At 34.0% G+C, this 26,947-nt stretch overlaps 3 long non-coding RNA genes across 3 annotated transcripts; all 3 read right to left on the reverse strand.

Annotated features, from left to right (window-relative positions):
- Positions 1-5,799: 5,799 nt before the first annotated feature.
- Positions 5,800-25,094, reverse strand: si:ch211-214j8.15. The gene is given in 2 exon segments (NR_186816.1): positions 5,800-8,586; positions 24,794-25,094. It is a non-coding gene; the product is annotated as a si:ch211-214j8.15 (long non-coding RNA).
- LOC141385818 (uncharacterized) lies at positions 8,802-18,316 on the reverse strand. The gene is made up of 3 exons (XR_012406870.1): positions 16,201-18,316; positions 9,020-10,795; positions 8,802-8,858 (listed from the first exon to the last, which is right to left on the reverse strand). It is a non-coding gene; the product is annotated as an uncharacterized lncRNA (long non-coding RNA).
- On the reverse strand, positions 19,169-22,671 carry LOC141385817 (uncharacterized). The gene is made up of 5 exons (XR_012406869.1): positions 22,219-22,671; positions 21,603-21,662; positions 20,696-20,810; positions 20,320-20,431; positions 19,169-19,397 (listed from the first exon to the last, which is right to left on the reverse strand). It is a non-coding gene; the product is annotated as an uncharacterized lncRNA (long non-coding RNA).
- Positions 25,095-26,947: the final 1,853 nt, after the last annotated feature.

Consider the following 26,947-nt stretch of genomic DNA (forward strand, 5'->3'; position numbering starts at 1 on the left):
AAAACGTACAAATCTTCAGAAATCCAACAATAATATTAATCTTTTTTTTTTTTTTTTTTTTTTTTAAAGACTGGATCCCACATTTTATCAAATTTTGTAGGGTTCCCAGAAGTGGTATATCTAACTCTTTTCAAATGTAAAGTGGAGATGAGTCCAAGAAAACAGTCAAAAAAAGAGGCCTAACATTTTTCTTGTAGAAACAAAGGATAACTGTTTTAGGTTATCGTACATTTCGGTTGAGTGTCTCTAGAAAATCTGACTAGTCTAAAATTACTATTAAAGGGTCAGGGAGTAAAACAGCTTTCAATTTTTCAATTAAGTTCATACTTTTAAAAACAAGGTTTAGAAAATCTAAATATGCATAATATTTGGTATTTTTACTCTTTTGCCTTAACAATTTTTATAATGAGACAGATATACATGCATCACAATATTATTATTATTAATAACTATAGCAGTTGGTGATGCAGTGGCGCAGTACGTAGTGCTGTCACCTCAAAGCAAGAAGGTCGCTGGTTCAAGCCTCAGCTGGGTCAGTTGGCGTATCTGTGTGGAGTTTGCATGTTCTCTCCGCGTTCACGTGGGTTTCCTCTGGGTGCTCCGGTTTCCTCCACAGTCCAAAGACTTGCGCTACAGGTGAATTGGGTAAGCTAAACTGTCAGTAGTGTATGAGTGTGTATGATGAGTGTATGGATGTTTCCCAGACATGAGTTGCAAATGGAAGGGCATCCGCTGCGCAAAACTTATGCTAGATAAGTTGGCGGTTCATTCCGCTGTGGCGACCCCAGATTAATAAAGCCGAGAAGAAAATGAATAAATTAATTTTAACAGTCCTTATCATATTAATAATTATAAAACTAATAAATCGTTCATTTCAAACTACTACACTTAAAAATTTGTTTTAACATTTTAACCCAAATATGGGAAACAATATAAACAAACTAAGCAACTGGGTATTAAGATTTATTTTAAAATGTAACCGAACCATTGTTTGAACACATTTGGCACATACAGTATAGGCTAGATCTTCTCAAACAGCTCTGTATTTTGTACTTTGTGGATTAAATTAATATTGTTATTTACTATCATTTTAAATATTTTTTTTTAAATAAACTAATCTTCATTGTTTCTGTTGATAAAAAAAGAAGCAGCCTTATAACAGCAGAAATAAATATAGGGATATGTATTATTGTGCTGGAATATGGGGAGTCTTTGAGTAAAAAAGTCCATAAACTGTAAAATATTTTAAATTCCCTGCTATTACTTTGTAATTGTACTGAAATGCCAGACTATTTTTATTCGATATTTCAGTCTTTATTCATGGAAATTAGTTTGCCAGTAGATGGTGCTACGATACAAGGTATACAGAAATAATCTTTCTGAGGATTATTTCAGAAATTAGTCACATTACCAACCTGGCAACACTGCATGAAAAGGATTATCCACTGACATTATTGTCAGTATGTGTATTATATATTATTGGTGTAATATTACCAATGAAAAATTAAATCTTACACCTTCTGCAGGGGTTACTCATCGCTTATAGAATGAAATACATTGTACAACTGGTTCTTAATGGTTTCATATTGAAAAAGGTTATTTGAATAACTTTTCTATAAGATCATTAAGAGGGGGGCCTGGTAGCTGTCAATGGCCATAATAGGTTGAAATTTGATTGAGCTAGCTGAAGAATTATTATAGGTTGGGGAAGATGCAATAACCGAGGTCAGAATGTTACAAGCTCTTTTGGAAAACGAACAGTGATTGTTCCTATTGTAAACGTTTTCATTTGGATTGTGTTATTTCTCAAAGGTTAACATGTTACTCATATGAACCACTGTGATAATATTAATGTACTATACACTGTACTGTAAAAAGCTCATCCAAAAGCATATACAGTAGATGTTTGTGTTTATGCGTGCCTGTGGGCGCATGAAAACAATCTCTAATTCACAGGGAAAGGTATGTTTGTTTCACTAGTCCTCCAAAAAACATATAGCTTATGCAACCACAACATCCTCACAGATGGGGATGCAGATTACGGTTTATTAGTAATCTGGATTTTATTCTAGTGGGCCATAATGTTGTTATGTAATTCTCCACTTGCTTTTTACTCAGTTTTAAAGCTACATTATGCGTTATTAGTCGTTTCATTTAAATAAACACTGTAAATATCAGATTCTATTACAACAAAAAAGGTGCAATTATTTTTCTATTTTTCACAGCAGGAAGATCGCTGGTTCGAGCCTCGGTTGGGTCAGTTTGCATGTTCTCACTGTGTTCTTGTGGGTTTCCTTGGTGCTCCAGTTTCCCCCACAAGTCCAAATACATACTGTATAGGAGAATTGGGTAAGCTTAAATTGTCTGTTGTGTATGTGTGTGAATGAGACTGTATGGGTGTTTTCCAGTACTGGGTTGCAGCTTGAAGGACATCCGCTTTGTAAGACATATGCTGGATAAGTTGTAGGTTCAGTTTGCTGTGGTGACCCTTGATTAATAAAGGGACTAAGCTGAAAAGAAAATGAATGAATGAATGAATGTTTTAAAATATAGGTACAAAAACTCACATTAAGTTGAATAAGCTTTTGAAATGATAACATTAAAAACATTACTTAAACCTACTATGAAGATTAATTGTGTTTCTATCTTGAAAACTCAACAAGCAAATGAGGATGATATTAACAAACACCTTTATTATTCAATATTCGGCACTAAAGGGTGCATGTTCACAATAAACAAAGGCAACTGTTGATGACACCCAGTGACTTGTGTGCATTATACACGCTATATATCACTCTCCGAAGGGCACTTCAGAGTAAAAAAAAATCATGGCCGCCATATTGAAGTGTCATTCCAAAACGAAGTAATCAAAACTGGCCACTTTGAAGAGATTGAATGATTTTGAAAAATACAACTGCTGGACACGTCAGGAAATGATTCTTTGTGCAGGGAAGCTGTTTGGTGTTACATACTACACACATATCAGAAGGGCTCATCCCTAATCCGAAGGATTAATAATAATAATAAGAATTTATTTAATATAGTGCCTTTAAAACTTAATTCTCAAAGCGATTTACACAAAAAAAGATACAGATATAAAAGCAATTTAAAGTGACAGTAAAATTGAATCATTCAAAATAAAACATTCAAAATAAATAAAACATTAAAATATCTAAAAACAGAAAACAAACCAAAAATGCACACCTCACAAGTAGATGAGTGTAAAGTTTCAGATTAGGGCATAGAGATAAGCCCTTCAGAATGAAATTCGCTTAGCAGGTCGCACACCAGAAGCGCCGACGCAAAAGCGTCGTGCCACGCAGCGCCATGCATTTTAGAATATTAAACATAGGTTTTTATCAGTGCACACACACCGGCGCCGCAAGTCGCTGTCCACGGCGCCCAGCCACGACTCATGACACTGTTCATATTTCGGATGCATCACCACAGTGTGCCATCGGAATAGTTTTATTTTCAATAGCATGTGAATGTGCACGTCTGGTGTGCATGGGCGCCCCCAAGGGGTGGCCGTGTAAAACTCTTGCCAACCCTGTGGCCACCCCAATATGATTTTGCTGTTGATTTTATTAATTTAAATATACTTACGTAAATTCACAACATTTCAATAAATAAATAGCAGCCACTAAATTATTGTGGATTGATTGGTGCCACTGACATAACTGATTCACTGCCCCTCCCCCTCCCCGATCATCATTGACAGCACACACACACACACCTTCACTAGACAGCAATGGCAATGTAATATTTACCTTAAGATACATCAATAAAAGAAGCTGTATTAATAATGTTGTGGCTCAAAACGCGCGCGCGCGTGTGTGTGTGTGTGTGTGTGTGTGTGTGTGTATACAGTTATTATTGTGTGTTACAGTTGTATTTGTTTGTTTTAAATATAATAAATTCATTAATCTTCCTTAATTTTAGACATGGCATATACTGTATGCTGTACAACAAAAGCATGCGAAAAATAACTGAAAAGATATTAATATATATTGGAAAAGTGTTTTTAAACTAAAGATTTATTTTTAATTGGTTTACACCTGTACTTGCTGCATTATTTCAAGAGTAATTAATTAAATCAATTAAAATCACATTATTTCATTTACCAGAAACAAAAACATAACATTACACTGAATTCATTGTTTTTGTGTGCCACCCCAAGATTTGCTGTGGCTTCTTCTGGCCACCCCTAAGAAAATATTCTGGGGGCGCCACTGCTGGTATTCGATACTTCCAACTGTCATGTGCGCAGTGTGTCATGGCGCCAAGCGGCGCATCCGGTGTGTGACCTGCTTTAGTGTGGAATCACGCTTCAGGTTACACCAGTCGTGATCACGGGGACGCAGCTGCACTGTTTTATTTTACTATAATGAATTTAGGATTGAGTTATAATGCTGCTGTGAACACACAACATATTACTGTGCTTTTGCTGTTTTCCTGCTTTCTAAAAACCAAACCGGAAATCAAGAATGCTTGATGACATTAGTATGGCATCAGAGGAGGACAGTCTGTCCTTATTTCTCTGAATTTGAAAATTCTTCAAAACATTTGGGACAATGCATGTACATAAATCAGCAAAATATATAAGTTATAGTGTTTTTTTTATATATATTTCCTTGAATTTTAATATTATATATACTAAATTATTAATATTCTACATTTTCTTTTTCAAATGTATGCATTTGGTGTGCTGTGTTATAGCCTAATCATGGTCAATTTTACCTGTGACCTTTCACAAGGCTGAGCTCTCATGCCCTTGTTTAATGTCTTGTAATCCTAAGGCTGAGATGTAATAGTCTTAGCAGATAGAAAACCTGCCTTAACAACACCAGCATACCGAAATGTGTTTGGGGCTGCTCATTATTTTTTTACTCTACTGACCTATAAACAATAGAGGAAGATATGAGCAAAGCCAGATGTCAGAGCATGCAAGATTAAATGCCTTGTGGTGTTTGAGGCAATGTATTCAATGCTAATCAAACTAAAACAATCACAATAAGGAATTCATTTGCTGATCTTCACTAAATAGTTACAGAATGTATATTTGAATTATACAGTGAAGAATGTGTGAATGACATTTGACAACTTGATTAGATTTCTGTATATTAGGCCATTCATTTTAATACAATAATCTGTTTAATTCAGTTGCAGCTTTTTTGTACTGTAAGCTATTTATTTAATTTGTCATTTCTGACCATTTCAACGGTTAAATAGAACAGCTCTGAATGAATGTTTTTTTTAAAAAGTCTCTTATTTTCACATCCCAATATTGACCGGTATGATTTAAACATGCTCAAATTAATCTTTCATATTACAATTTCCCATTTCTGTCTCTTAGTTTTGGCATCTTTCACATAATAAGTTGCTTATTTCCTTGCTAATTTATGCATTTTTGAGGAAAGTTGAAAATCAGAGCTGTATTGTAGCCCTCTGCACTTTGTGTTAGTTAGGGTCAGGCAAAAGAACAGAAAACTGATTTAAGCTCAGCACAAACTGACTAGATGTCCAGCGAAGAGCAATAAATAGACTAACAGATGGACTGTGTCCAAGCACAGTAAAATGGATAAGAGGCTTTGTTGTCTTTACGTCATGATCCTCCAGTTGCAAATCACCAACATACACAAGTGCAAGACTTAAATTCACACAAGCACAACTAGATCTATATGAATCTATTTAATTCACTTTAACCACAATTTCACTGTTCATGATCAATGATTTAAATACATCCTTCCTTTTTTACCAACTTGGGACATAATTCAAACAGAAAGAACTGACCAGTGATTTGCTACTGTAAGATGTTTATTATTGGTATAAAAACCTGTTAAAATAGTCAAGTGCATAACATGCATCTAAACACAAGCTCTGCATTAGTAAAAACATTCAGTCTAGCACCAATTTACAATAGAGTGATTTCTCACATTTGCTTTGGAGTAAACCGTAAAATTGAAAGTATATAAGATGCAAAAAGGTGACTCAAAGTAGAACCACATGTAAAGCAGACATTTTAGCTAGTTGGGAAACATTTATTGCTGAATGAACCATGTACTTATTATGAACAAAAAGGTTACAAATGCTTTAAGCTAACAATTTATAAACCTCTTTACAAATTAAAATCTAGGTAATGTTCTAACTGACCCAACTGAACCTTCACCTGAATTTGGATTGACAGCAGATCGAACCAATCATAATGCAAATATTATCTGATCTTTGTTGCTATATCCACCATACAAAACAAACCATACAGTAAATGTAGAAGATTAAGAAGATTTGTGGCCTTGAACTTAAAAACTGTTATCATATCAAAAGGTTATCGTGTGAGATTTACAATAAAGACGGGAGCTACCCAGACAGCCTGGAAAATATACAAAACTCATGTCGGCTCTTGACATAAAAATCTATTTCAGAAAGTTCACAGAAACAGAGAGAGCCTTTACAGATTTGAATGATGTCTTAATCTTGACAGCACAACCAAAAAAGACAGTTACAAAAGGATGCAAAAGGGGATTTTTGTGGTGATACCAATGAAGAACCATTTTGGTTTCCATAAAAGAACTTCTAAGTGAAGAGTTAAAGGGCACCTTTGATGAAAATCAATTTTAGTAATGTTTCCATAATAACATGTATAAACATTTCCACAGACAAGTTCTTTGCAAAGAAACTGGAATTAAAATATCTGTTCCAACTCTGTGAGTTTTAGTAAGTTTTATATGTTTAAAACATATTTAAAATAGAGCATGTTTGTAATAAAGACAGTAAAAACACTTTAATTCTTAATCGCTATAATCACCATGGCTGCACGGTGTCAGTAAACGCACATATATATCTATGTGTGTGTGTGTACTGCAAACAAAATTTGTGTGTGACTCATCATTTCAGAAAGGCTTGAATAAACTCCACCGCAAATACATCAGATAAACTGAACGAATCTTTTATGTGACTCGAGAACATTCGCACACTTGTGCAGGTGAAGGAGAAGATTAGTTAACTTTTGGAGTGCTCTATCAGGCTTAAGTCATTCTTTTATCACTTGAAAGACAGAAACCAATCATATGCTTTTAGTGCTGGAAAAAGATTTTATCCATTAATTTCTTGAGTCTTTGGTTTTGAGTCATCTCTTTACATATTTTACTCATCTCTTTACTCTTTACAACTCAAACGACCGAAGACTCAAAAGTTGAACAAACCATGGATTTCCGCCTCAGACTGTACGCATGGGTTAAACTTATATGGAACTGTCAGTCTCAGGTGAACGAACCACTCAAATTTAAAGACATGCCAGATGAGGTGATCAGTGTTAATCATAGACAAAACACCAGGTAAACAATGAATTATTTTTATTTTATTTTATTATTTTATTAATGGATTATTTTCCCTTTCTTAGTTTAGTAGCATTCTAGTTATGATTTATTTGTTGTGTAAACAACGTTTGGGCTACTTGTAGATGTTTGTAAGCATCTCGTAACATTTTAATGTTATTTTGACAAACCGAACGAAATGACTCAAAAAAAGATTTGTTCATTTCAATGAACGTGACTCAAAGGTCCGAGTCGATAAAATGATCTGAACTTCCCATTACTAGCGTCTGTCTCTATCACTGACCGCTGATTAACTGCTGTAATGCAGGTAAAGCAGACATGCACGTGTGAGCGGTGGGGGGAGAAGCAGCTTATTTGCATTTAAAGCCACAGGCTACAAAAACAGCTACATTGGGCAGATTTTGGAGGCTATATTAAATTATCTGATGGGTATTTTGAGCTTAAACTGTACAGACACATTCTGGAGACAACAGAGAATTATCTAAAATCTTATAAAAGGGGTAAATTAGGTGCCCTTTAAAAACATTTTTTGGAAGAACATTTTAAACTAAATAACCTTTCTGCACTATGAAAAACCTTTAGTGAAATGAAATGCTTTCGTGGAAGATTAAAGTTCTTATGCCAATATAGAATCCTTAATCTAAAAACTACAGCCTTGATCCTTTTGTTTGTTTGTTTACTTTGAGTCCTTTTTCCATTTTGAATATAAGAACTGAATGCACATCACAAACTAGCATCTTTAAATCCTGGATTCTGGTGCTTTTGTTGTTGTATCTAAAAGCAGCAGCACAGTGTTCACATTTTTCAGGTTCAAGCTGCACTTAGTAAGTATTTTTCCTCAGTTCTCTGTGGCTCTTGACTCTCTGCCAGCACTGGAGCCCTCTCTGGACAGGAGGGAATTTTGCAGGCCTTGTACAGTATAACAAAGAGAATGAGAATAAGCACAGCTACTACTGAGTTACACACAATGGCCACTATAGCAGCTGCGGACAGTCCATTTCTTAGCTCCGTCTCCATGGCGAGTTGATCTTGATGTTCAAGAATGGGGAAGACATGTAAAATCACAGTTTCTTTCAATGGGTTTCATGCTTCCATTTCTCATGCCATTTTTCATGATTCTTAAAAGAGCCAAAAACACCATCTGGTTCTTCGGTGAGTAACCGCAATCTGCTGATCAATGGTTTGCGTTTCTATAAAGCCGGTTTATGCTAAACTGATCCAGAAGAAAAGGTCTCCAGCCTCTGAATGGTTCCTGAAAAAAGAAACAGTAGCATTTTCTTACTGATGCAATATTCATATATTAATAACAACACTTATTGATAAAAAAAACTCAGTTGAAGTTAGAATTATTAGCCCTGCTGAATTATTAGCCCCCCTGTATTTCCCCCCCTCCCAATTTCTGTTTAACATTTGTAAACATAATAGTTTTAAAAACTCATTTCTAAAAACTTTTTATTTATTTTTTTTATGTATTTTATGTTCTACAGCAGGGGTGCTCAATCCTGTTCCTGGAGATCTACGTTCCTGTACAGTTTAGCTCCTACCCTGATCAAACCCACCTGAACCAATTAATTAGGACCTGAAATCCACTTGATAATTACAGACAGGTGTGTTTGATAAGTGTTGCAACTGAAATCTGCAGGAAGGCAGATCTCCAGGAACAGGATTGGCCACCCCTGTTCTACAGCATCCTTTTGTTTGTGGACAGTCATGGCCAACACAAAGAAGCTCAGAGAGTATGTTTACATAAACACCAATAATCCGATTTTAATATAATTAACACAATAGTTTGTTTAAGAGTCTACCATGTAAACAGTGATTTTTGATTAATTTAATCCCACTAAAGTCATAATCGAACTAAAAAGAAATCGAATGAAGACATGTGGAATATGCCAATTTTAGTCGCATTATTAAAGCACTGTACAGACATGTAAACACTGCAATCAAACTGTTACCATTTTACAGGATTTTCAACGCATTTTGTGACAGGGTACTCTATACACACAGGACTGTTTGACACTATTCACTGCACCTACTGACTCAGTGAAGGACCACAGACACCTGTATTGTGAAATGCTGAGATTTTTTCCCCATACATCGTGCGGTAGTAAATTCCAATAAAACAACACTCTTCCAGCAGTTCACACTCGCATCCAATATCTCGTTTGTCACGAGTGCATGCATGAAATGTTCCTAAAGGAAAGCGAAAGTGCCAAACTGCAGTTAACGTTGACAAATTAACAATAAAACACCTGAAATTACGTGAAACGCCAGAGGTAATGTGGATATTGTGGTCACACAATGACGTTAATCGAATTATGAGCTAAAACATGTAAATCGGGATCATGAACGGAACAATCAAAAACCAACTCATGTAAACACCTTAATCATGTTATTGTTTTATTCAGATTATGGCAAATTACTGATGTCCATGTAAAAAGAGTTAGTGAGAACCTGCAGCTTGACATTGTGGCTGCTCACAAGTCACAAAGCTCACAATAAAGAAGCTTTATGGCAACTAGTTGAACAGAAAATGGGACTTAATAGTAAGTTTAATAATACATAAAAATTGCAATCATCAAACTATACATAGTTTGTGTTTCTGTCATACTAAATATCTTATTTATATTTATAAATATCTTATTATATATTTATCTTAACTTACATATGTATATTTGAGCAGTGGTGAGAAGCAGAGTTTTCTGAGATTTTCTAAATGCATTGCTATTCTCTCTTAACTTTCCTAAATGTATTGTAAGAGTATCACTGTTTGTAAAGCATACAGCTCCATCTGTTCTTAAAAACTAAACTTAGAATCGATTCAAGAGAGAATAGCAATGCATTTTGAAAATCTTAGAATCAATGCAGAATCGATTTCTCATATAAATTATTTCTCACCACAGCTGTGTCGTATATTGGGATGTACATGAGACGGGATGTACTGAAGACCAACAAAAGATCGGGATGAGTGTTGTAGTGGGCAGGCTGGCAAAAAAAAATGCATTGTTGTGGTCAGCATCACTTCGCCTACAGGTATGAATATTAGTGTAAATCCATCAATTTGAGTTTTTCTGCAATTCCTGCTTCACCAATCAGTGTGATAGTTGTCAAGTATAAGCTGACAAGTTCATATACAACTCACAAATGTGGAATTTTATTGTAAGTCAAACCAAAGTAATTCAATTAATTCATCCGTCTATGAAAAGAACATTTTTTCTTTTTGAGTCAATGTATTTTTTCATTGGCCAGATTTTTGATTAATATTAAAACATATTTTTCAATTCTACCAAGTCAAATCTATAATTTTAGAGTAATTTATAAACTTATCAGTAACAAATTAGTCATTTTTGGGTTGGTCCAAAGCCAACATTGACCAAAGGTCATTTTTTTCTCGACCGCAAAAAATATTGTTTGTTTAGAATAAATTACATTTAATAGTTTGAACCAAAGTTAAATTATCACTGTAAACGATTTCTGTTGTTTTCACAGTATTATACTGCATTTCTCAACAGCTTTTTACTGTATAAGCTGTGCACAGTGTGTTACTGTATATATTGTTGTTTTCACAGTATAATAATGTATTTTCAACTTTTCTATACTGTGAACATGGTTAACAGTATGTTACTGTAGGTTTTACAATGAATTTTGGGGAGAAATCAGTTACTGTGCATCTAAATACAGTACTGCAAATGACCAAGAACAACTGCACACACACTATATATTATGATTATTTTGTTTATTTATTTTTAGACAAATTATTTTGTGAAGTAAATAACCTAACCAGTTTCTTCAGACTGTTCAGTGCATTAAACTGTCCCCTGGTTTTCCATTTTTGGGTGCACTGCACCCTCATTTTATAAGGTAACATGGAAATATTAAATAATATTTAATAAACATAACTGTGCTGAACCAAATCGTAAATTGGAACAAAAATAATTGATTCACGTAATCAAAGACTGTTAAACACACAAAATGATTTCAAAGTCAGCTTAAATGTCAGAGTGACCAACCTGCTTTAGACGGATTTAAGAATATTGGCCACCCATATGGGCCACCGTAGAGGTCACATATATATCTTCGCATTTTCAAAACAACATTTTAAAATACGCACTATCTTAATAAATAAACCACAGACTTGAGTTTAAAACAACAACATTCTCGCATGAAAAACGGTTAAAACTTTATTTCATAACACATTTATTATCTAGTCATCGAAGACATAGGGGCATGTGTCAATAATGACTAGGCCGATAAAAGCATGAGGTTTGCCGGATACATGAGTGATGGAGCGCCGTCAACCCCTGGAGGTAAGAATCTCCACAATCGGCAAAGCACACTTAAAATTAGACATGATATCTATAAACAAATCACAGATTTGAGTTTGGAAGAACTACATTCTCGCATGAAAAACTGTTAAAACTTCATTTCGTGACATATTAAACGTAATATTTATGATAAGATCTGGCTTCATCCGCTATTATATTTCCTTGTTAGTGTGAAATGAACTCTGGGAGAAAAAAATATTAATTCTCAAAACACTTCAAGCGAACCTTATTCTTATTGTTAAAGCCAGAAATATGTAATATTTTTGCTGGTAAAGTGAAAAAAAATATTAACGTTACTATTTTATCAATATCACGTTTGCACTGGTTCGGTTCAGAATTCAAACGACACCGAATCGGATTGAACCGTTTGCTCGGGAATTATTTTATCACACGTGTTCACAAGCACATTCAGCAATATGTGTATAAATGTGTGTGGTCGAGCAGTTTAACGAAATAGTAATGAATCATTGTTGTGTCTTACAATAATATACAAAAAGGAATCGGTTTTAGGCGGATTCGACTCTTTACTGTTCTAAGGAGCCGATTCATAGAACCGAGCCGACTCGATTCGACCTTCACCAGGCAAGCAACGGCTCTTCTAATTTAAAATCCACCTGTCGCCTTTTCTTCCAGTGAATTCATCCTCGGTAAGTGTTTAAAAGTCAAATTCTGTTCGTTAGAGGATTGTTTTGTGTATATTTCCGTGTAGTGTGTGTGTAATTTAAAATAATTAACCAAGTTACTTTAGTTGTAGGTAAAGTTACTCATGTCACGTTATTCGACGCCAGACCGTGTTTGTAGTGTTTGCGAGGTATTAGATAACGTACAGTGAGTTTATCTTGAGTAAGTTTTTGACCATAGTAACGTTAACGTTACCTGAAAAAAACTTAACTTTTACTTGGGGTTAACTGCATTCATGAATTCTCTATTTCAGCACAACACTGAGATGAAGGCAAAGTCACCATGAAAAGTTAAACGTTAAGGTAAGCTCTGGTCTTCACGTGGTCATTATGACTAAGTTATCATTATGGTTAAATTTGTTAACTGTAAGTTACCTTAGTTATTCAAACTAAACTCACAATGAAACAAGTCTAAACTGTTTTATTAAATTGAGCTGATAATAAAATTCAGTTGATGTCTTTTAAGCTAACGTTAATATTAACATAATTCATATTAATTGTCTATTTCTTACTGGTTAATGAGCTTATTGTATAACGTTATTGTGTCATTAATTGTACATTTTCTTTATGGTGTTCAGGTGTAGGGAATGATTTGTATACAAATTTATTTGAACCCCATACAGATTGGCATGGTTGTACCATAGATTTAGATTATTTAATGTTAAGTGTTATTTTACACTTATTATATTTATCTGTTTTTGCAGCTACAGCAATTGATGTTGAAAAACTGATGCTACCAATCTCTCCTCACTTGATTATTCAAGGTAATGTTGATGTCTTCATCATTTTGATTAGATTTTAAAATTTCACAAATTTGTTGTGAGGAGTTTCATGAACAACCTCTTTTTTTTCTTCCAGTAGCAACGCAGTAGCGATGCAGTGGCACAGTAGGTAGTGCTGTCGCCTCACAGCAAGAAGGTCGCTGGTTCGTGCCTCGGCTGGGTCAGTTGGCTGGATACAATGGCATAATGATTCTGCTTGCTCACAGGAGGTACTTGATTTAGTTTTCCTCAAGCGATACATCAGTTTTTATGAGTAATGCGCGACACTTGAATTGAAGGGACAGTTCACCCAAAAATGAAAATAATGGCATCTTTGGCATCCTCCACTTGTTTCAAAATAGTTAGATTTTTTTTTGTTCTATTGAACACAAACTCATATATTTTTTTTAAAGAAATTTGGTTCAAATATGGATGTCAATAGTTACTGGTTTCTAACATTCTTCAAAATATCTGCTTTAGTGTTCAACAGAAATTTAAATGGATTTAAAACACATGGAGTAATGGTGGCAAAAAAGTAAACTATCCTTTTAAATATTTTATTCTGAGACTTATTTATATGTGTCTTGTCTTTTGCCATATTGTCTTTCTAGCTCAGATTGTGATGGACCTGGAATGTGACACCAGTTACTCTTAAGTCAAGAACCAAATAAAGCACAGATGTGGAGGGATCTGCAACTAAACTAACTGGAGGAAAGGAACCTTTAGGTAAAAACACCTGCTTTATGCCAAATAAAAGACTTCAGATCTAAATAGAGTATTATTTTTTTTATTCTTATGTTATGTTATGTATATACTGAATATAAGTCATTTAAATTTCACAAATGATTGAATATAAAATATCATCTAGATGTCTTATTTTTCATTGTATTAAATAGGGGTGCTCAACCCTGTTCCTGGAGATCGACCTTTCTGCAGAGTTTAGCTCCAACCCTGATCAAACGCAACTAAACAAACTAAATAGTATCTGAAGGAGCACTTGGTAAATAAAGACAGGTGTTCTTGATCAAGGTTGCAGGTGAGCTCTGCGGAAAGGTAGATCTCCAGGAACAGGGTTGAGCACTCCTGATCTAAATGCTCAAAAATGCTGTTTCCGAGGTGAGGTTGGATGTAGTTCAGAAATAGATTCATTAGGGTCAATTCTTAAAGTAAATGTTTACTTCTCTCTGTAGACCAAACATGCTTTATATCTCTCACATTTGAATAAATTATTTATTTTGGTTACTTTTACATCTATATATGGGTAAGCAAGTATTTAATAAATAATATTATTTTAAACCACTTGACTTAACCAAATGACTCTTTTACCCTAGCTGCTGGGAAAAAAAACATGTAAAATAACAGATTTTTAATTTTTTTTTTACAGTGTGGGTGAACATACTACCTGGATGTCCAACAAAGACTGCACAAGAGCTCATTTGATGGCACATATTCTGTCCTGTCTACATCTCTGACAACCTGGAAGTGCTTCGACATCAGTGAGTAATAAATCTTCATATCATCATACATTCAGGATTTCTGTAAGCCTATCTTTAATGTTAGTTTGTAATCAGCAGTGACTGTTTTAAAAAATTTGGTATTTAAATTATTCTTAAGGTTTTACTGATGCTGTGCACAGTAACGTCATGATGATTTAATTTGAGGAAATGTCACTGGTGAGGTGTATTAATATTTATTTGTCTCACTGACATGCCATCACTGCATATTGAAATACAGTTATACGAATTGACCGCAGAATATTATCACAAACATTTCATGAAGTAGACTGCTTGACTACTCTTCAGTTGTCTGCTCAACTTTAACACATTTCGTCGTGTCGCTGCGCCTCTCTGCAGATTTTGCCAAAAATGAATGCTTGGTGATTACTTTGTTTTATGCAAACCAAATGTCAGTAACTTATCATTAGCATTATTTAAAAAAAAAATACCCATGGCTTTCATGTTCTCTAATGTAATCTTGTCTGTAAGTTAGAAGTAGATTTTCACATGTTAAAAGCTTAAAAGTGCTTGATTAACATTTGTCACGTTAAATTAGATTATTTTTTTATTTTTTAATATGTAGCCTCTTAAGGTCAGAATGAACTGTGTTCACCCCTCCTAAATTCGTGGAAGCGCTAGTGTGGTCATGGAATCAGATATTCAAGCTATACAGAGTCAGACATTAAGTTAAGATAAGACTTTATTTTTTACATACCTGTGTGGACACTTGACTAGTGTTGACTTGACTGATCTTTTCCCCATTAACGTTAGTGTAATTGTAAATAGACAACAATCTGTATTTTGCCAACAAAAACGATAAAAAACAGTGTTTTATATATATATATAAAACAGCAGTTCGGTGTTTGGTTTCTGAATGAATGAAATAATTTGAGGCATGATTAGTTTTTACTCCAGTGATTGATTTTGCTTGTCATTTTTACAGGATCATCAGAAGTGCTGCTGCCCTTTTTCACTATACCTTTTCCGCAACATAATTTGGCCTTCATCATTTCCTGTCTTGTAACAGTATTTTCACCTGCTTTTAAAATTGTAATACTTTTTGATGCATTAATTGTTGACTGGTTTTAATGATCAATTGTTCATTAGTGTTCTGTTGCTTTGTTATATTGAATAATTGCTATTGTTTCAGTAGGGTTTACACAATAAACTTTTATTGTGAAGTTAAAGTTTCAGTTTCTTTATTTTTTCCTGTATTTCTTGAACAGTTAAAATAACATTTGTGCAATTTTTGAACATTTTTGCTCATTATAAAGTAGCACTATTAAATACAATAAAATAACATTTAATAACTGTAAAATACTATACAGTAATAATGAAAGTAACGTTAAAATACCGTAGTTCTGCATGGTAAAAATGTACAGTAAAATACTGTTTTCAGTTTTGCAGTATGTGTATCACTACTGTAATTGGTGTTACAGTAAAAAAAGAAAACAGTAAAATGATGTATTACATTTTACAGTAAATCCAATACTAAAGTTATTAGTATTACAGTAATGTTACTGTTTTATGAAATACAGCAGCTACCGGATAATTGTTGCCAGTAACTTACTGTTAATTTAACAAGAAATCGTTTACAGTGATGCTTTGAGAAAAACAAAAAAATAGTCGTAACAAATTACAGTCATTTAGTTCAAAGTGTAATTTCTTTCAGTGCATGGTACTTGCAAGATTCACTGAGGTTGAATCTGTTTCTTCTGTTGTTTTCTATACGGTAAATTCAGTTCACTCTTCACAGCTCAAATCATGATTGAAAGGTCAGTTATAGACAATCCAGAGCAATTCCACTCTCATCACAGTTGCGTTAAGAGCCCCAGCAGACAGAGGTTATTATCAAAGCTTGAGGTGAGAAAACATATGAGCAAGACTGATGAGCATCTATCTCTCGCTCTCACTGCCACAGTAGAGAGCTCGGGGTCCAAGTTATGAGATAAACAAATGAACCAAAGTCTGCAAAAGAAGATAAATTAAATTCCTTTTGTTCCTATTGAAATTCTTTCTCTTTCTTTATCTGTGCTCAACATTAGACACCAGTTTAAAGACAAAGTTTCTCAACTCAATTAAAGGGAGACATTAACTCTATCTGATTGCACTTTTAAATAGGGTGAACTCAGTGGAGTCCTCACACAACCTACTGAATGAAGGTTCTAAGCACCGAGGGCACTTAGGGAACAATATCATCTTACTAGCAATATGCTTTGAGTGCATCCCCAGATACAAACACCCCCTCTTCTCTAGCTCGCTTATCACAGCTCCGAGGACTGTTGAATAATGCAGACCTCAAACTACAGTTTTAAAACTTTTATTTTGTTCCTGTATGGATGATTCTTAAACATCCATAGAAAATATCCAATAAACAAAATAAGATTTTTTTGTAACAGGAAAAACAGTTCTCTAAACTGTGAAATGTTCTTTACTACTAATCACAGAAAGAAAAAAAATGGTTGTTTAAAATCTTTTTTTAGAAGGTTCTTTGGAAAGCCCTAGGGCAGGGCAATTGATCAAAAAGTAATTAAAATCAACATTCAAAAACTATAATCGATCTAATTTTTCTAGGTCATTTTTTTTCAATTACTTTCCTTACAATGTGTGGTCACATGAGTCCACTCTGTAAGAGCTAATTTATACTTCTGCGTCAAGTGCACACATATGGTCCAGCGCAACCCTTGCGTAGGCGCATACCCTTGCTGTGGCTAATGCCAACACAGACCTCTCAAAATATGTACGCAAAAAACTACGCCTTCCAATGATGCGTATCGCAAGCTCTGTGTTTGGTCAGTTTGTTAGCATTGATGAGTGTGGGCAGGGCCAAGAGAAAAGCAGCAAATCCATTAGAGCAAGTGTTTACAAGTAACGAGTTGTTTTATTTAGAAGAGATACTGCTTATTTTTTACTTTTAAAAAACACAAAAATAATTTGTTTTGCTTCCTAAAGTGCAAGTAATTTATTTAGACTTTTTTTATAAGAAAAGTGACTCTAGGTTTAGGCAATGTGTGTTTTAATTTCAGTTGTTTAGCATTGATGTTCAATAAATAATCATAGTCGATCGTGTGTGTTTCCATCAATTATTTTACAATCAAATAATGCACCTTTAATTCTGAAATCTCTCACCTTTAATATGTGAGCAGATTTACTGTACAAAACCTGTCTGTGAATTATGAGGGCAAAAAATAAATAAATAAATAAATAAAAACATTCATTAATCATAATTAAGTTAAAATGTTCAACTAATCAAGATTCTGATTTTAGGCCACATCGCCCAGCCCTAGGAAGCCCTATATTGTTGTTGTATTGTATCACTACAAAAAAAAAAAAAAAAACCTTTTTTAGAACCCTTCATTAGTAAAAGTTAACAGCAGTGCCTGTATAAAGACTTGTAAACTAAAGTCTGATAGATGACATCGTTTTTTGGGAAAAGGTTTCTAACTGATGTAATAGGTCATGAGGTCTTGAATCGTAAACAGCACTTTGACTACATACATCTATAGTTAAGTAAAGTCCAGCTAGTCAGAATGAATGTCTTTCTAATCTATACTGAGCCACAGTACAACATGAACATTATCTTACAAATAACACTGATGGTGTGTTTAATTTTTCTCTCATTTATCTAATTGAATGTTTCTATTGTTACTGTGTTTTAATCCATGACTATAAATAAATTATAAGAAAAGATCATGTTGTTGTTGTTGTTGTTTTGCAGCCCTACGTACTGTAAGACAAGCATTTACAGAATGATTGGATGTGAAGTTGTATTGATTATTGTATTAATGACAACTGAGAGGTGAAAAGTTAACATAAACTGTGAAAGTAACACCACCCACAAAACCTAGTGTGATTGCTTGTTTGTGTGCTTGCTTTGAAATGCAAATAAAGCTAGTTCAGTATGCTGTATTTGTTGACCTTATTGTAGGCAGTATGTATATAATTCTCTGTGCTTCTGTTCCAGATGAAACAACATATCTACATGGATATACATTACATCTACTTGGTGAAAACAACAAAAAAGTTGGCAAGTATTATCACCAAAATAGTCATCTTGAGAAAACAAAATGTCTGTTTACTGACAAGAACTTGAAGGTTTTAGTGATATTATATATATATATATATATATATATATATATATATATATATACACTGTAAACGATTTCTTGTTAAATTAACAGTAAGTTACTGGCAACAATTATCCAGTAGCTGCTGTATTTCATAAAACAGTAACATTACTGTAATACTAATTACATTAGTATTACATTTACTGTAAAATGTAATACATCATTTTACTGTTGTTGATTTTTACTGTAACACCAATTACAGTAGTGATACACATACTGCAAAACTGAAAACAGTATTTTATTGTACATTTTTACCATGAAGAACTACAGTATTTTAACGTTACTTTCATTATTACTGTATAGTATTTTACAGTTATTAAATGTTATTTTATTTTATTTAATAGTGCTACTTTATAATGGGTAAAAATTTTCAAAAATTGCACAAGTGTTATTTTACCTGTTCAAGAAATACAAGAAAAATAAAGAAACTGAAACTTTAACTTCACAATAAAGGTTTATTGTGTAAACCATGCTAAAACAGTGGCAATAATTCAATATAACAAAGCAACAGAACACTAATGAACAATTGATCATTAAAACCAGTCAACAATTAATGCATCAAAAATTATTACAATTTTAAAAACAGGTGAAAATACTGCTACAAGACAGGAAATGATGAAAGCCAAATGATGTGGAAAGGGACAGTGAAAAAGGGCAGCAGCATGATGATGATCCTGCAAAAATGACCAGCAAAATCAATCACTGAAGTAAAAACTAATCATCCCCCAAACCATTTAATTCATTCAGAAACGAAACACTGCACTGTTGTTTTTATATATATAAAGATCAGCGGGCATTGTTCTTGAAGATCGCTAGTCAGGTGTCCACACAGGTGTGTAAAAAATAAAGTCTCATCTTAACTTAATGTCCGACTCTGTATAGCTCGAATATCTGATTCCATGATCACACTACTAGTGCTTCCACGGATTTAAGAGGGGTGAACACAGTTCATTTTCACTTTAAGATAGTCATATTTAAAATTAAATAAATAAAAATAATCTAATTTAACGTGACTAATGTTAATTAAATACTTTTAGGCTTTTAACACGTATAAATCCACTTCTAACTTACAGATAAGATTGCGTTAGAGAACATGAAAGCCGTGGGTGATTTTTAAAAATAATGCTAATGATGAGTTACTGATATTTGGTTTGCATAAAACAAAGTAATCACTAAGCATTCATTTTTGGCAAAATCTGCAGAGAGGCTCAGCGACACGAGGAAATGTGTTAAAGTTGAGTAGAGAACTAAAGAGCAGTCTAGCCTACTTCATGAAATGTTTGTGGTAATATTCTGCTGACAATTTATATTACTGTATTTCAATATGCAGCAGTGATGGCATGTCAGCAAGACAAATAAACATTTTATCGAGTCATTTCATACAATTTATTTATTTATTTATTTTTTATACAAACCATCTAGTGACATTTCCTCAAACTAAATCATCATAACGTTACTGTGCACAGCATCAGTAAAACGTTGAGAATAATTTAAATACTTAATTTTTTAAAACAGTCACTGCTGATTAGAAATTAACATTAAAGCTAAGCTTACAGAAATCCTGTATGCATGACAATATAAAGATGTATTACTCACTGATGTCAAAGCACTTCCAGGTCATCAGAGATGTAGACAGGACAGAATATGTGCTATCAAATGAGCTCTTGTGCAGCCTTTGTTGGACATCCAGGTAGTATGTTCACCCACACTGTAAGAAACAAAAACAGAAACAATTTATTAAAATGTGAGGGATAGTAAACATGTTTGGTCTACAGAGAGAAGAAAATGTTTACTTTAAGCATTGATCCTAATGAATCTATTTCTGAACTACATTTAACCTTATCACGGAAACAGCATTTTTGAGCTTTTAGACCATGGGTGCTCAACCTTGTTTGCTTTAAATTAGAATTAAAACAATAAATCTCTATGTCAAATAAAATACTTCAGATCTAAATAAAGCAGGTGCTTTTACCTAAAGGTTCCTTCCCTCCAGTTAGTTTGGCTGCAGATCCCTCCACATCTGTGCTTTATTCGGTTCTTGTCTTAAGAGTAACTGGTGTCGCATTCCAGGTCCATCACAATCTGGGCTAGAAGGACAATATGACAAAAGACAAGACACATATAAATAAGTCTCAGAATAAAATATTTAAAGGAATAGTTTACTATTTTGCCACTATTTACGTGTTTTAAACTAGTTTGAATTTCTGTTAAACACTAAAGCAGATATTTTGAAGAATGTTAGTAACCAGTAACTAATGACATCCATATTTGAACCAAATTTCTTTAAAAAATACGAGTTTGTGTTCAACGGAACAAATTAAATATATGACTATTTTGAAAAAAGTGGAGGATGCCAAAGATGCTATTATTTTCATTTTGGGGTGAACTGTCCCTTCAATTCAAGTGTCAAGCAATAGTCATAAAAACTGATGTGTCGCTTGAGGAAAACTAAATCAAGTATATTCTTTGAACAAGCAGAATCATTATGCCATTGTATTCAGTGATTCTCTTTTACATTTTCCCACTATAAAATGATAGCTTCAACATGCAATCCATGTTAAGACAAAAATGAATAGCATAAAATAACATATTGAACTAAACTTACAGTTTCCAGGCTGTTTGAAAAAAATATATATATGCCCAGTAAAATTGCTAATAAACACAAAGACAACAGTTATAGAAAAAAATGTTTGTCTAATATTTACTAAGCACTTGGTAGGCAAATAGCATAGCCGTGGCTGTTTTAACACCAGATTTTTTTTTATCTTAGGAACTGCTGGAAGAAGAAAAAGAGGTTGTACATGAAACTCCTCACAACAAATCTGTGAACAACTTGACATTTAAAAATCTAATCAAAATGAGGAAGACATCAACATTACCTTGAATAATCAAGTGAGGAGTGATTGGTAGCATCAGTTTTTCAACATCAATTACTGTAGCTGAAAAACAGATAAATATAATAAGAGTAAAATAAGACTTAACATTAATTAATCTAAATCTATGGTACAACCATACCAATCTGTAAAGGGTTAAAATACATTTGTACACAAATCATTCCCTGACCCCATCAATTTCTCTTAGAATAGGATGGATATATATATATATACACACACACATATATATATATATATATATATATATATATATATATATATATATATATATATATAGTGATAATGACTTTGGCTTATATCTGTGTACTCAGAACGTACACTCACCTCAGGTACACCTGAACACCAAAAATTAAGTGTACAATTAATGACACACTATACATCAAGCTCATTAACATTATTGAGAAATAGACAATTAATTTGTATTTTGTTAATATTAAAGTTAGCTTAAAATAATTCAACTGCATTTAATTTTCAGCTCCATTTAATAAAACAGTTAAGACTCATTTCATTATGAGTTTAGTTTAAATAACTAACTTACAGTTGAAAAATTTTACCATAATGATAGCTTAGTCATAATGACTATGTGAAGACCAGAGCTTACCTTAACGGTAAAGGTTTAACTTTTCATGGTGACTTCGCTTTCATCTCAGTGTTGTGCTGAAATAGAGAATGCATTAATGCAGTTACAATAAGTTAAAGTTATGTTTTTTTCAGGTAACTTAACGTATGGTCAAAAACTCACTCAAGATAAACTCACTGTAACTTATCTAATACCTCGCAAACACTACAATGACCGCCTGGCGTCTGTTATTTCTTGTTTAAAATACCGTTTGTTAACGGATAGCGTTACATAACATAAGAACCTACAACTAATGTCACTTTGTTAATTCTTTTAAATTACACACACAATACACAGAAATATATACAAAAGACAGAATTTGACTTTAAAACACTTACCGAGGATGAATTCGCTGGATGAAAGACGACAGGTGAATTTCAAATTAGGAGAGCCGTTGCCTGCATGTCGAGTCGTGTCCGTTCGGTTCTATGAATCGGCTCCTTAGTGAACAGTAAAGAATCGAATCCGCCTAAAACCGATTCCTTGTTGTATATGATTCATTACTATTTCGTTATACTACTTGGCCACACGCATTTATACACTAATTATACACTAATTGCATATTGCTGAGTGTGCTTGTGAACACGTGTGATCAAATAATTCCCGAGCAAACGGTTCAATTCGGTTCAATACGATTCAGAGTCGCTCGAGTGCTGAACCGAACCAGTGCAAACGTGATATTGATTACAATATAGTAACATTGTTTTTTATTCATTTTACCAGCGAAATTATTACATATATCTGACCTTGACAATACGAATAAAGTTCGTTTGAAGTGTTTTGAGAATTATATATAAATATATATATATATATTTTTTTTTTCTCCCAGAATTTATTTCACATCAACAAGCAAATGGTAATGGCGGATGAGAAAGCCCAGCTAATATTATAAATATTGCGTTCAATATGTCACGAAATGAAATTTTAACAGTGTTTCATGCGAGAATGTAATTCTTACAAACTCAAATCTGTGGTTTATTTATAGATATCATGTGTAAATTTTAAGCGTGCTTTGCCGATAGCGGAGATTCTGACCTCCAGGGTGTCCATCATCACTCATGTATCCGGCGAAACGAGGTTATAATCGGCTAGACATGTGAGACTTCCACCAGTCTTAGATGGCTCTATAATGAATGTGTTATGAAATTTAGTTTTAACCGTTTTTCATGCGGGAATGTAGTTGTTTTAAACTCAAGTCTGTGGTTTATTTATAGAGATGGTGGGTATTTTAAAATATTGTTTTGATAATGCGGAGATATGTGACCTCCATGGTGATGACGGGTGCCCTAACCTCATGAATCCGTCTAAAGCAGGCTGGTCATTATGACATTTAAGCTGACTTTGGTTTCATGAATCAATTACTTTTGTTCCAGTTTACGATTTGGTTAAGCACAAAGTTTTGTTGATTAAAAATGATTTAATATTTTCATGTTAACCTTATAAAATTAAGGTGCAGTACACCCAAATATGGAAAACCAGGGGACAGCTTTATGCACTGAACAGTCTGAAGAAACTGGTTATTTTATTTTTCTTCACAAAATACTTTGTCAAAAAATAAAATAAACATAATAATAATAATATAAAGTGTGTGTAGAGTTTTTCATGGTCATTTGCAGTACTGTATTTAGATGCACAGTAACTGATTTTTTCCCAAAATTCATTGTAAAATCTGCAGTAGCATACTGTTAATCATGTTCACAGTATGGAAATGTTGAGAATACATTATCATGCTGTGAAAACAGCAATATATACAGTAACACACTTTGCACAGCTTATACAGTAAACAACTGTTGAGAAATGCAGTATAATACCGTGAAAACAACAGAAATCGTTTACAGTGTATATATATATATATATATATATATATATATATATATATATAAGCAACTGACCATAACAAACTGTTTGACTGAATTTATTCCACAAATGTTGCTTTTTTAACTTTTCTTGAGTTACAAAATTTGAGTTGTGTTATACTGTAAAAATTAATTTAAATGTCTTAATACGTATACCATATTTTTTTCTTAAACACTGTTGCTCTTCATGACACGTTTAGATTAAATCTAGAATGTTTAATAATAGTAATGAGTACTATCATTAGTAATATATGCCATAGATTCCAGGACAAAACAAAATTTACATTTTACTTAAAACATATAATAAATATAATAATTCGACAAAAACTGATCATTTCCATGTGGTCTCTTACTTTCCCACTATTGAAGTAAACATGTTCACTTTCCAGACATTTTGTGAGTGCATTTAAACATACGCAAAATGTTCATATTTTCTATTAAAACCATTCAAGCTGACAGAAAAAAAGCATAATTACCAAGTAATAGTTGAAGTCTTGTGCTAGTAGTTTTACTGAGAAGCAGCCCTACCCCCTAACGTTATATGTGAAACATGAGGGAACAATGAAACACTTGTCTGTCCCACAATGAGAAGCACCACAAGGGACTGCTGCTGAATGCTAAATAAATAGCAAATGAGCCTACAATGAGCTGAAAATTGTTAATAACATATATCAATAAACAACACGAAAGGATGAGCTTGCCTGTTTAAACGATGAGTCGATGGTGCTCCAACAACACGATGCGAACCACCTCGCGCAGCCCTGCAGTTTCTCATCTCATCCCGAGAGCAAACTCTGCTGTTATGGCGACGCCGCTTTTGCAAAGTGAATTTACCCGCATCTTTTACATATTGCCAAAAAAATTTTATAGCAAGAAAGCCAACACATTAGAGGTCCCCATGTGCAGTAAGATTAAAAAGTTTTTGCTAAACATAGACGCAGATACAGATCGCGCGTCCAGCATTCAAGTGAAGCGTCAGCTACTCTCAGAGATCTCAACAGTGACATTCACTTACGTAATGTTTACTTTTCGACACCGGCAGGCTAATATATGCAGATGTAGCGGCTTTACACTGAGCTTTTGAGTTCATGCTCCCCGCAGTCACTGCCTGTGGGCGTGGTTGTCATTGTGTTGTCCTGAGAACGAAAACAAACGTTAAACTGTTAACCAATGGCAACGCGATAGTCCCAGGAGACGCGTAATCGCGAATCCCTGCACTGTCAGTCTGGAGGACAGCGGAGTAGACTCTGGTTGGGGCGGGGAAGAAAGTTCTTCGTGTTAAATATATTATAGACTTTATCAGCTTTTCAAATGTGCACATTTATATTCAATGATGAAACCAAATATTATGGGAGAGGATAAACCAATCTATTCAAATTCCCCATACTCCAGCTGAACATTATAGCTACACTGCTGAACTTTTGACGTTTTGTTGCAGAAAACACAGTACTGATCAATTTGTTCATTTATTTTCTTTTCAACTTAGTCCCTTTATTAATCTGGGGTCACCACAGCAGAATGAACCGCCAACTTATCTAGCAAATTTTTTATGCTGCGGATGCCCTTCCAGCTGCAATCCATCTCTGGGAAACATACTCATTCACACTCATACACTACGAACAATTTAGCCTACCCAATTCACCTGTACGGTACCACATGTTTTTGGACTGTGGGGGAAACTGGAGTATCCGGAGGAAACCCTCACGAACACAGGGAGAACATGCAAATTCCACACTGAAATGCCAACTGACCCAGCCGAGGCTTGAACCAGCGACCTTCTTGCTGTGAGGCGACAGTACTACCTACTGCGCCACTGCGTCGCCGGGTAATATGTTACCACAGCAATTATAGAACTACCACAACTGATATATTAACATACTTTACTGCAGTTTGGTTAAAAACACTGCATTATTTACTATAAATGACCATCGTATTGTTTATGTGGATAGATAGATCAGTCACTAAACAGCCTTTATTCAAGATAAAGTCAAGTATATAAATATTTGTTCCCCCATATGTAATGTTGAAAATTGTACAATAAATATTCATTCAATGAATCGCCAACTTATACAGCATATGTTTTATGCAGTGGATGCCCTTCAAGCTGCAACCCCGTAATGGGAAACACATATGCACACTCTCTTATAAACTATGACTAATTTAGTTTATTCAATTCACATATAGCGCATGTTTTTGGACTGTGGGGGAAACCGGAGCAGCCGGAGGAAACCCACACCAACACTGGGAGAACATGCAAACTACCCCCTGTACATAAATATGTGCATATATTTTATTTATTATAGAACAAATGGACTTGTGCGCTCCTTTACAAATGTAATGCAATATTAAAGGGTTTGTGCTGAGCAGTGTAGTTTAGTGCAGCTATTAAACCTTTCCTTTATGGTTTACTACTAACAAGTGCAGGAGCTATCAGGAGCCCCCACAGAGCCATTAGCAGTGTGAAAAACTGTGAGGAGACAAAAGCTTCACCCTCAGACTCTTTGAGATATAGAAGCAAAAAGTTTTCTGCCTCTTATTTAAATATTTATCCTTGTTGAAAACCACGAGAACTAATTGTAACAATTTATTTTCACTAAACAGTCAACAGGCAATGACTGAATCCTGTACTCTTCCAAAGCAAAAGCATTCAGCACAATTTTAGATTTCAAAAAGTCTCATGTGGACAAAAAACATGTAATGTGTGAACGCTTTCATGCAAATATTTTTATCCAGTTACACTAATGATTGTCACACTCTCTCTCTCAAAGGCTGTTTTCCGTTCTACATTTTACCACTTGCAGTCACTCAACATTTTATTTCAATTACGCTTGAGTAATTGGCATTAAAAAATAAAC

This window comes from Danio rerio, chromosome 5, assembly GCF_049306965.1.
Source record: "Danio rerio strain Tuebingen ecotype United States chromosome 5, GRCz12tu, whole genome shotgun sequence".
NCBI lineage: Eukaryota > Metazoa > Chordata > Actinopteri > Cypriniformes > Danionidae > Danio > Danio rerio.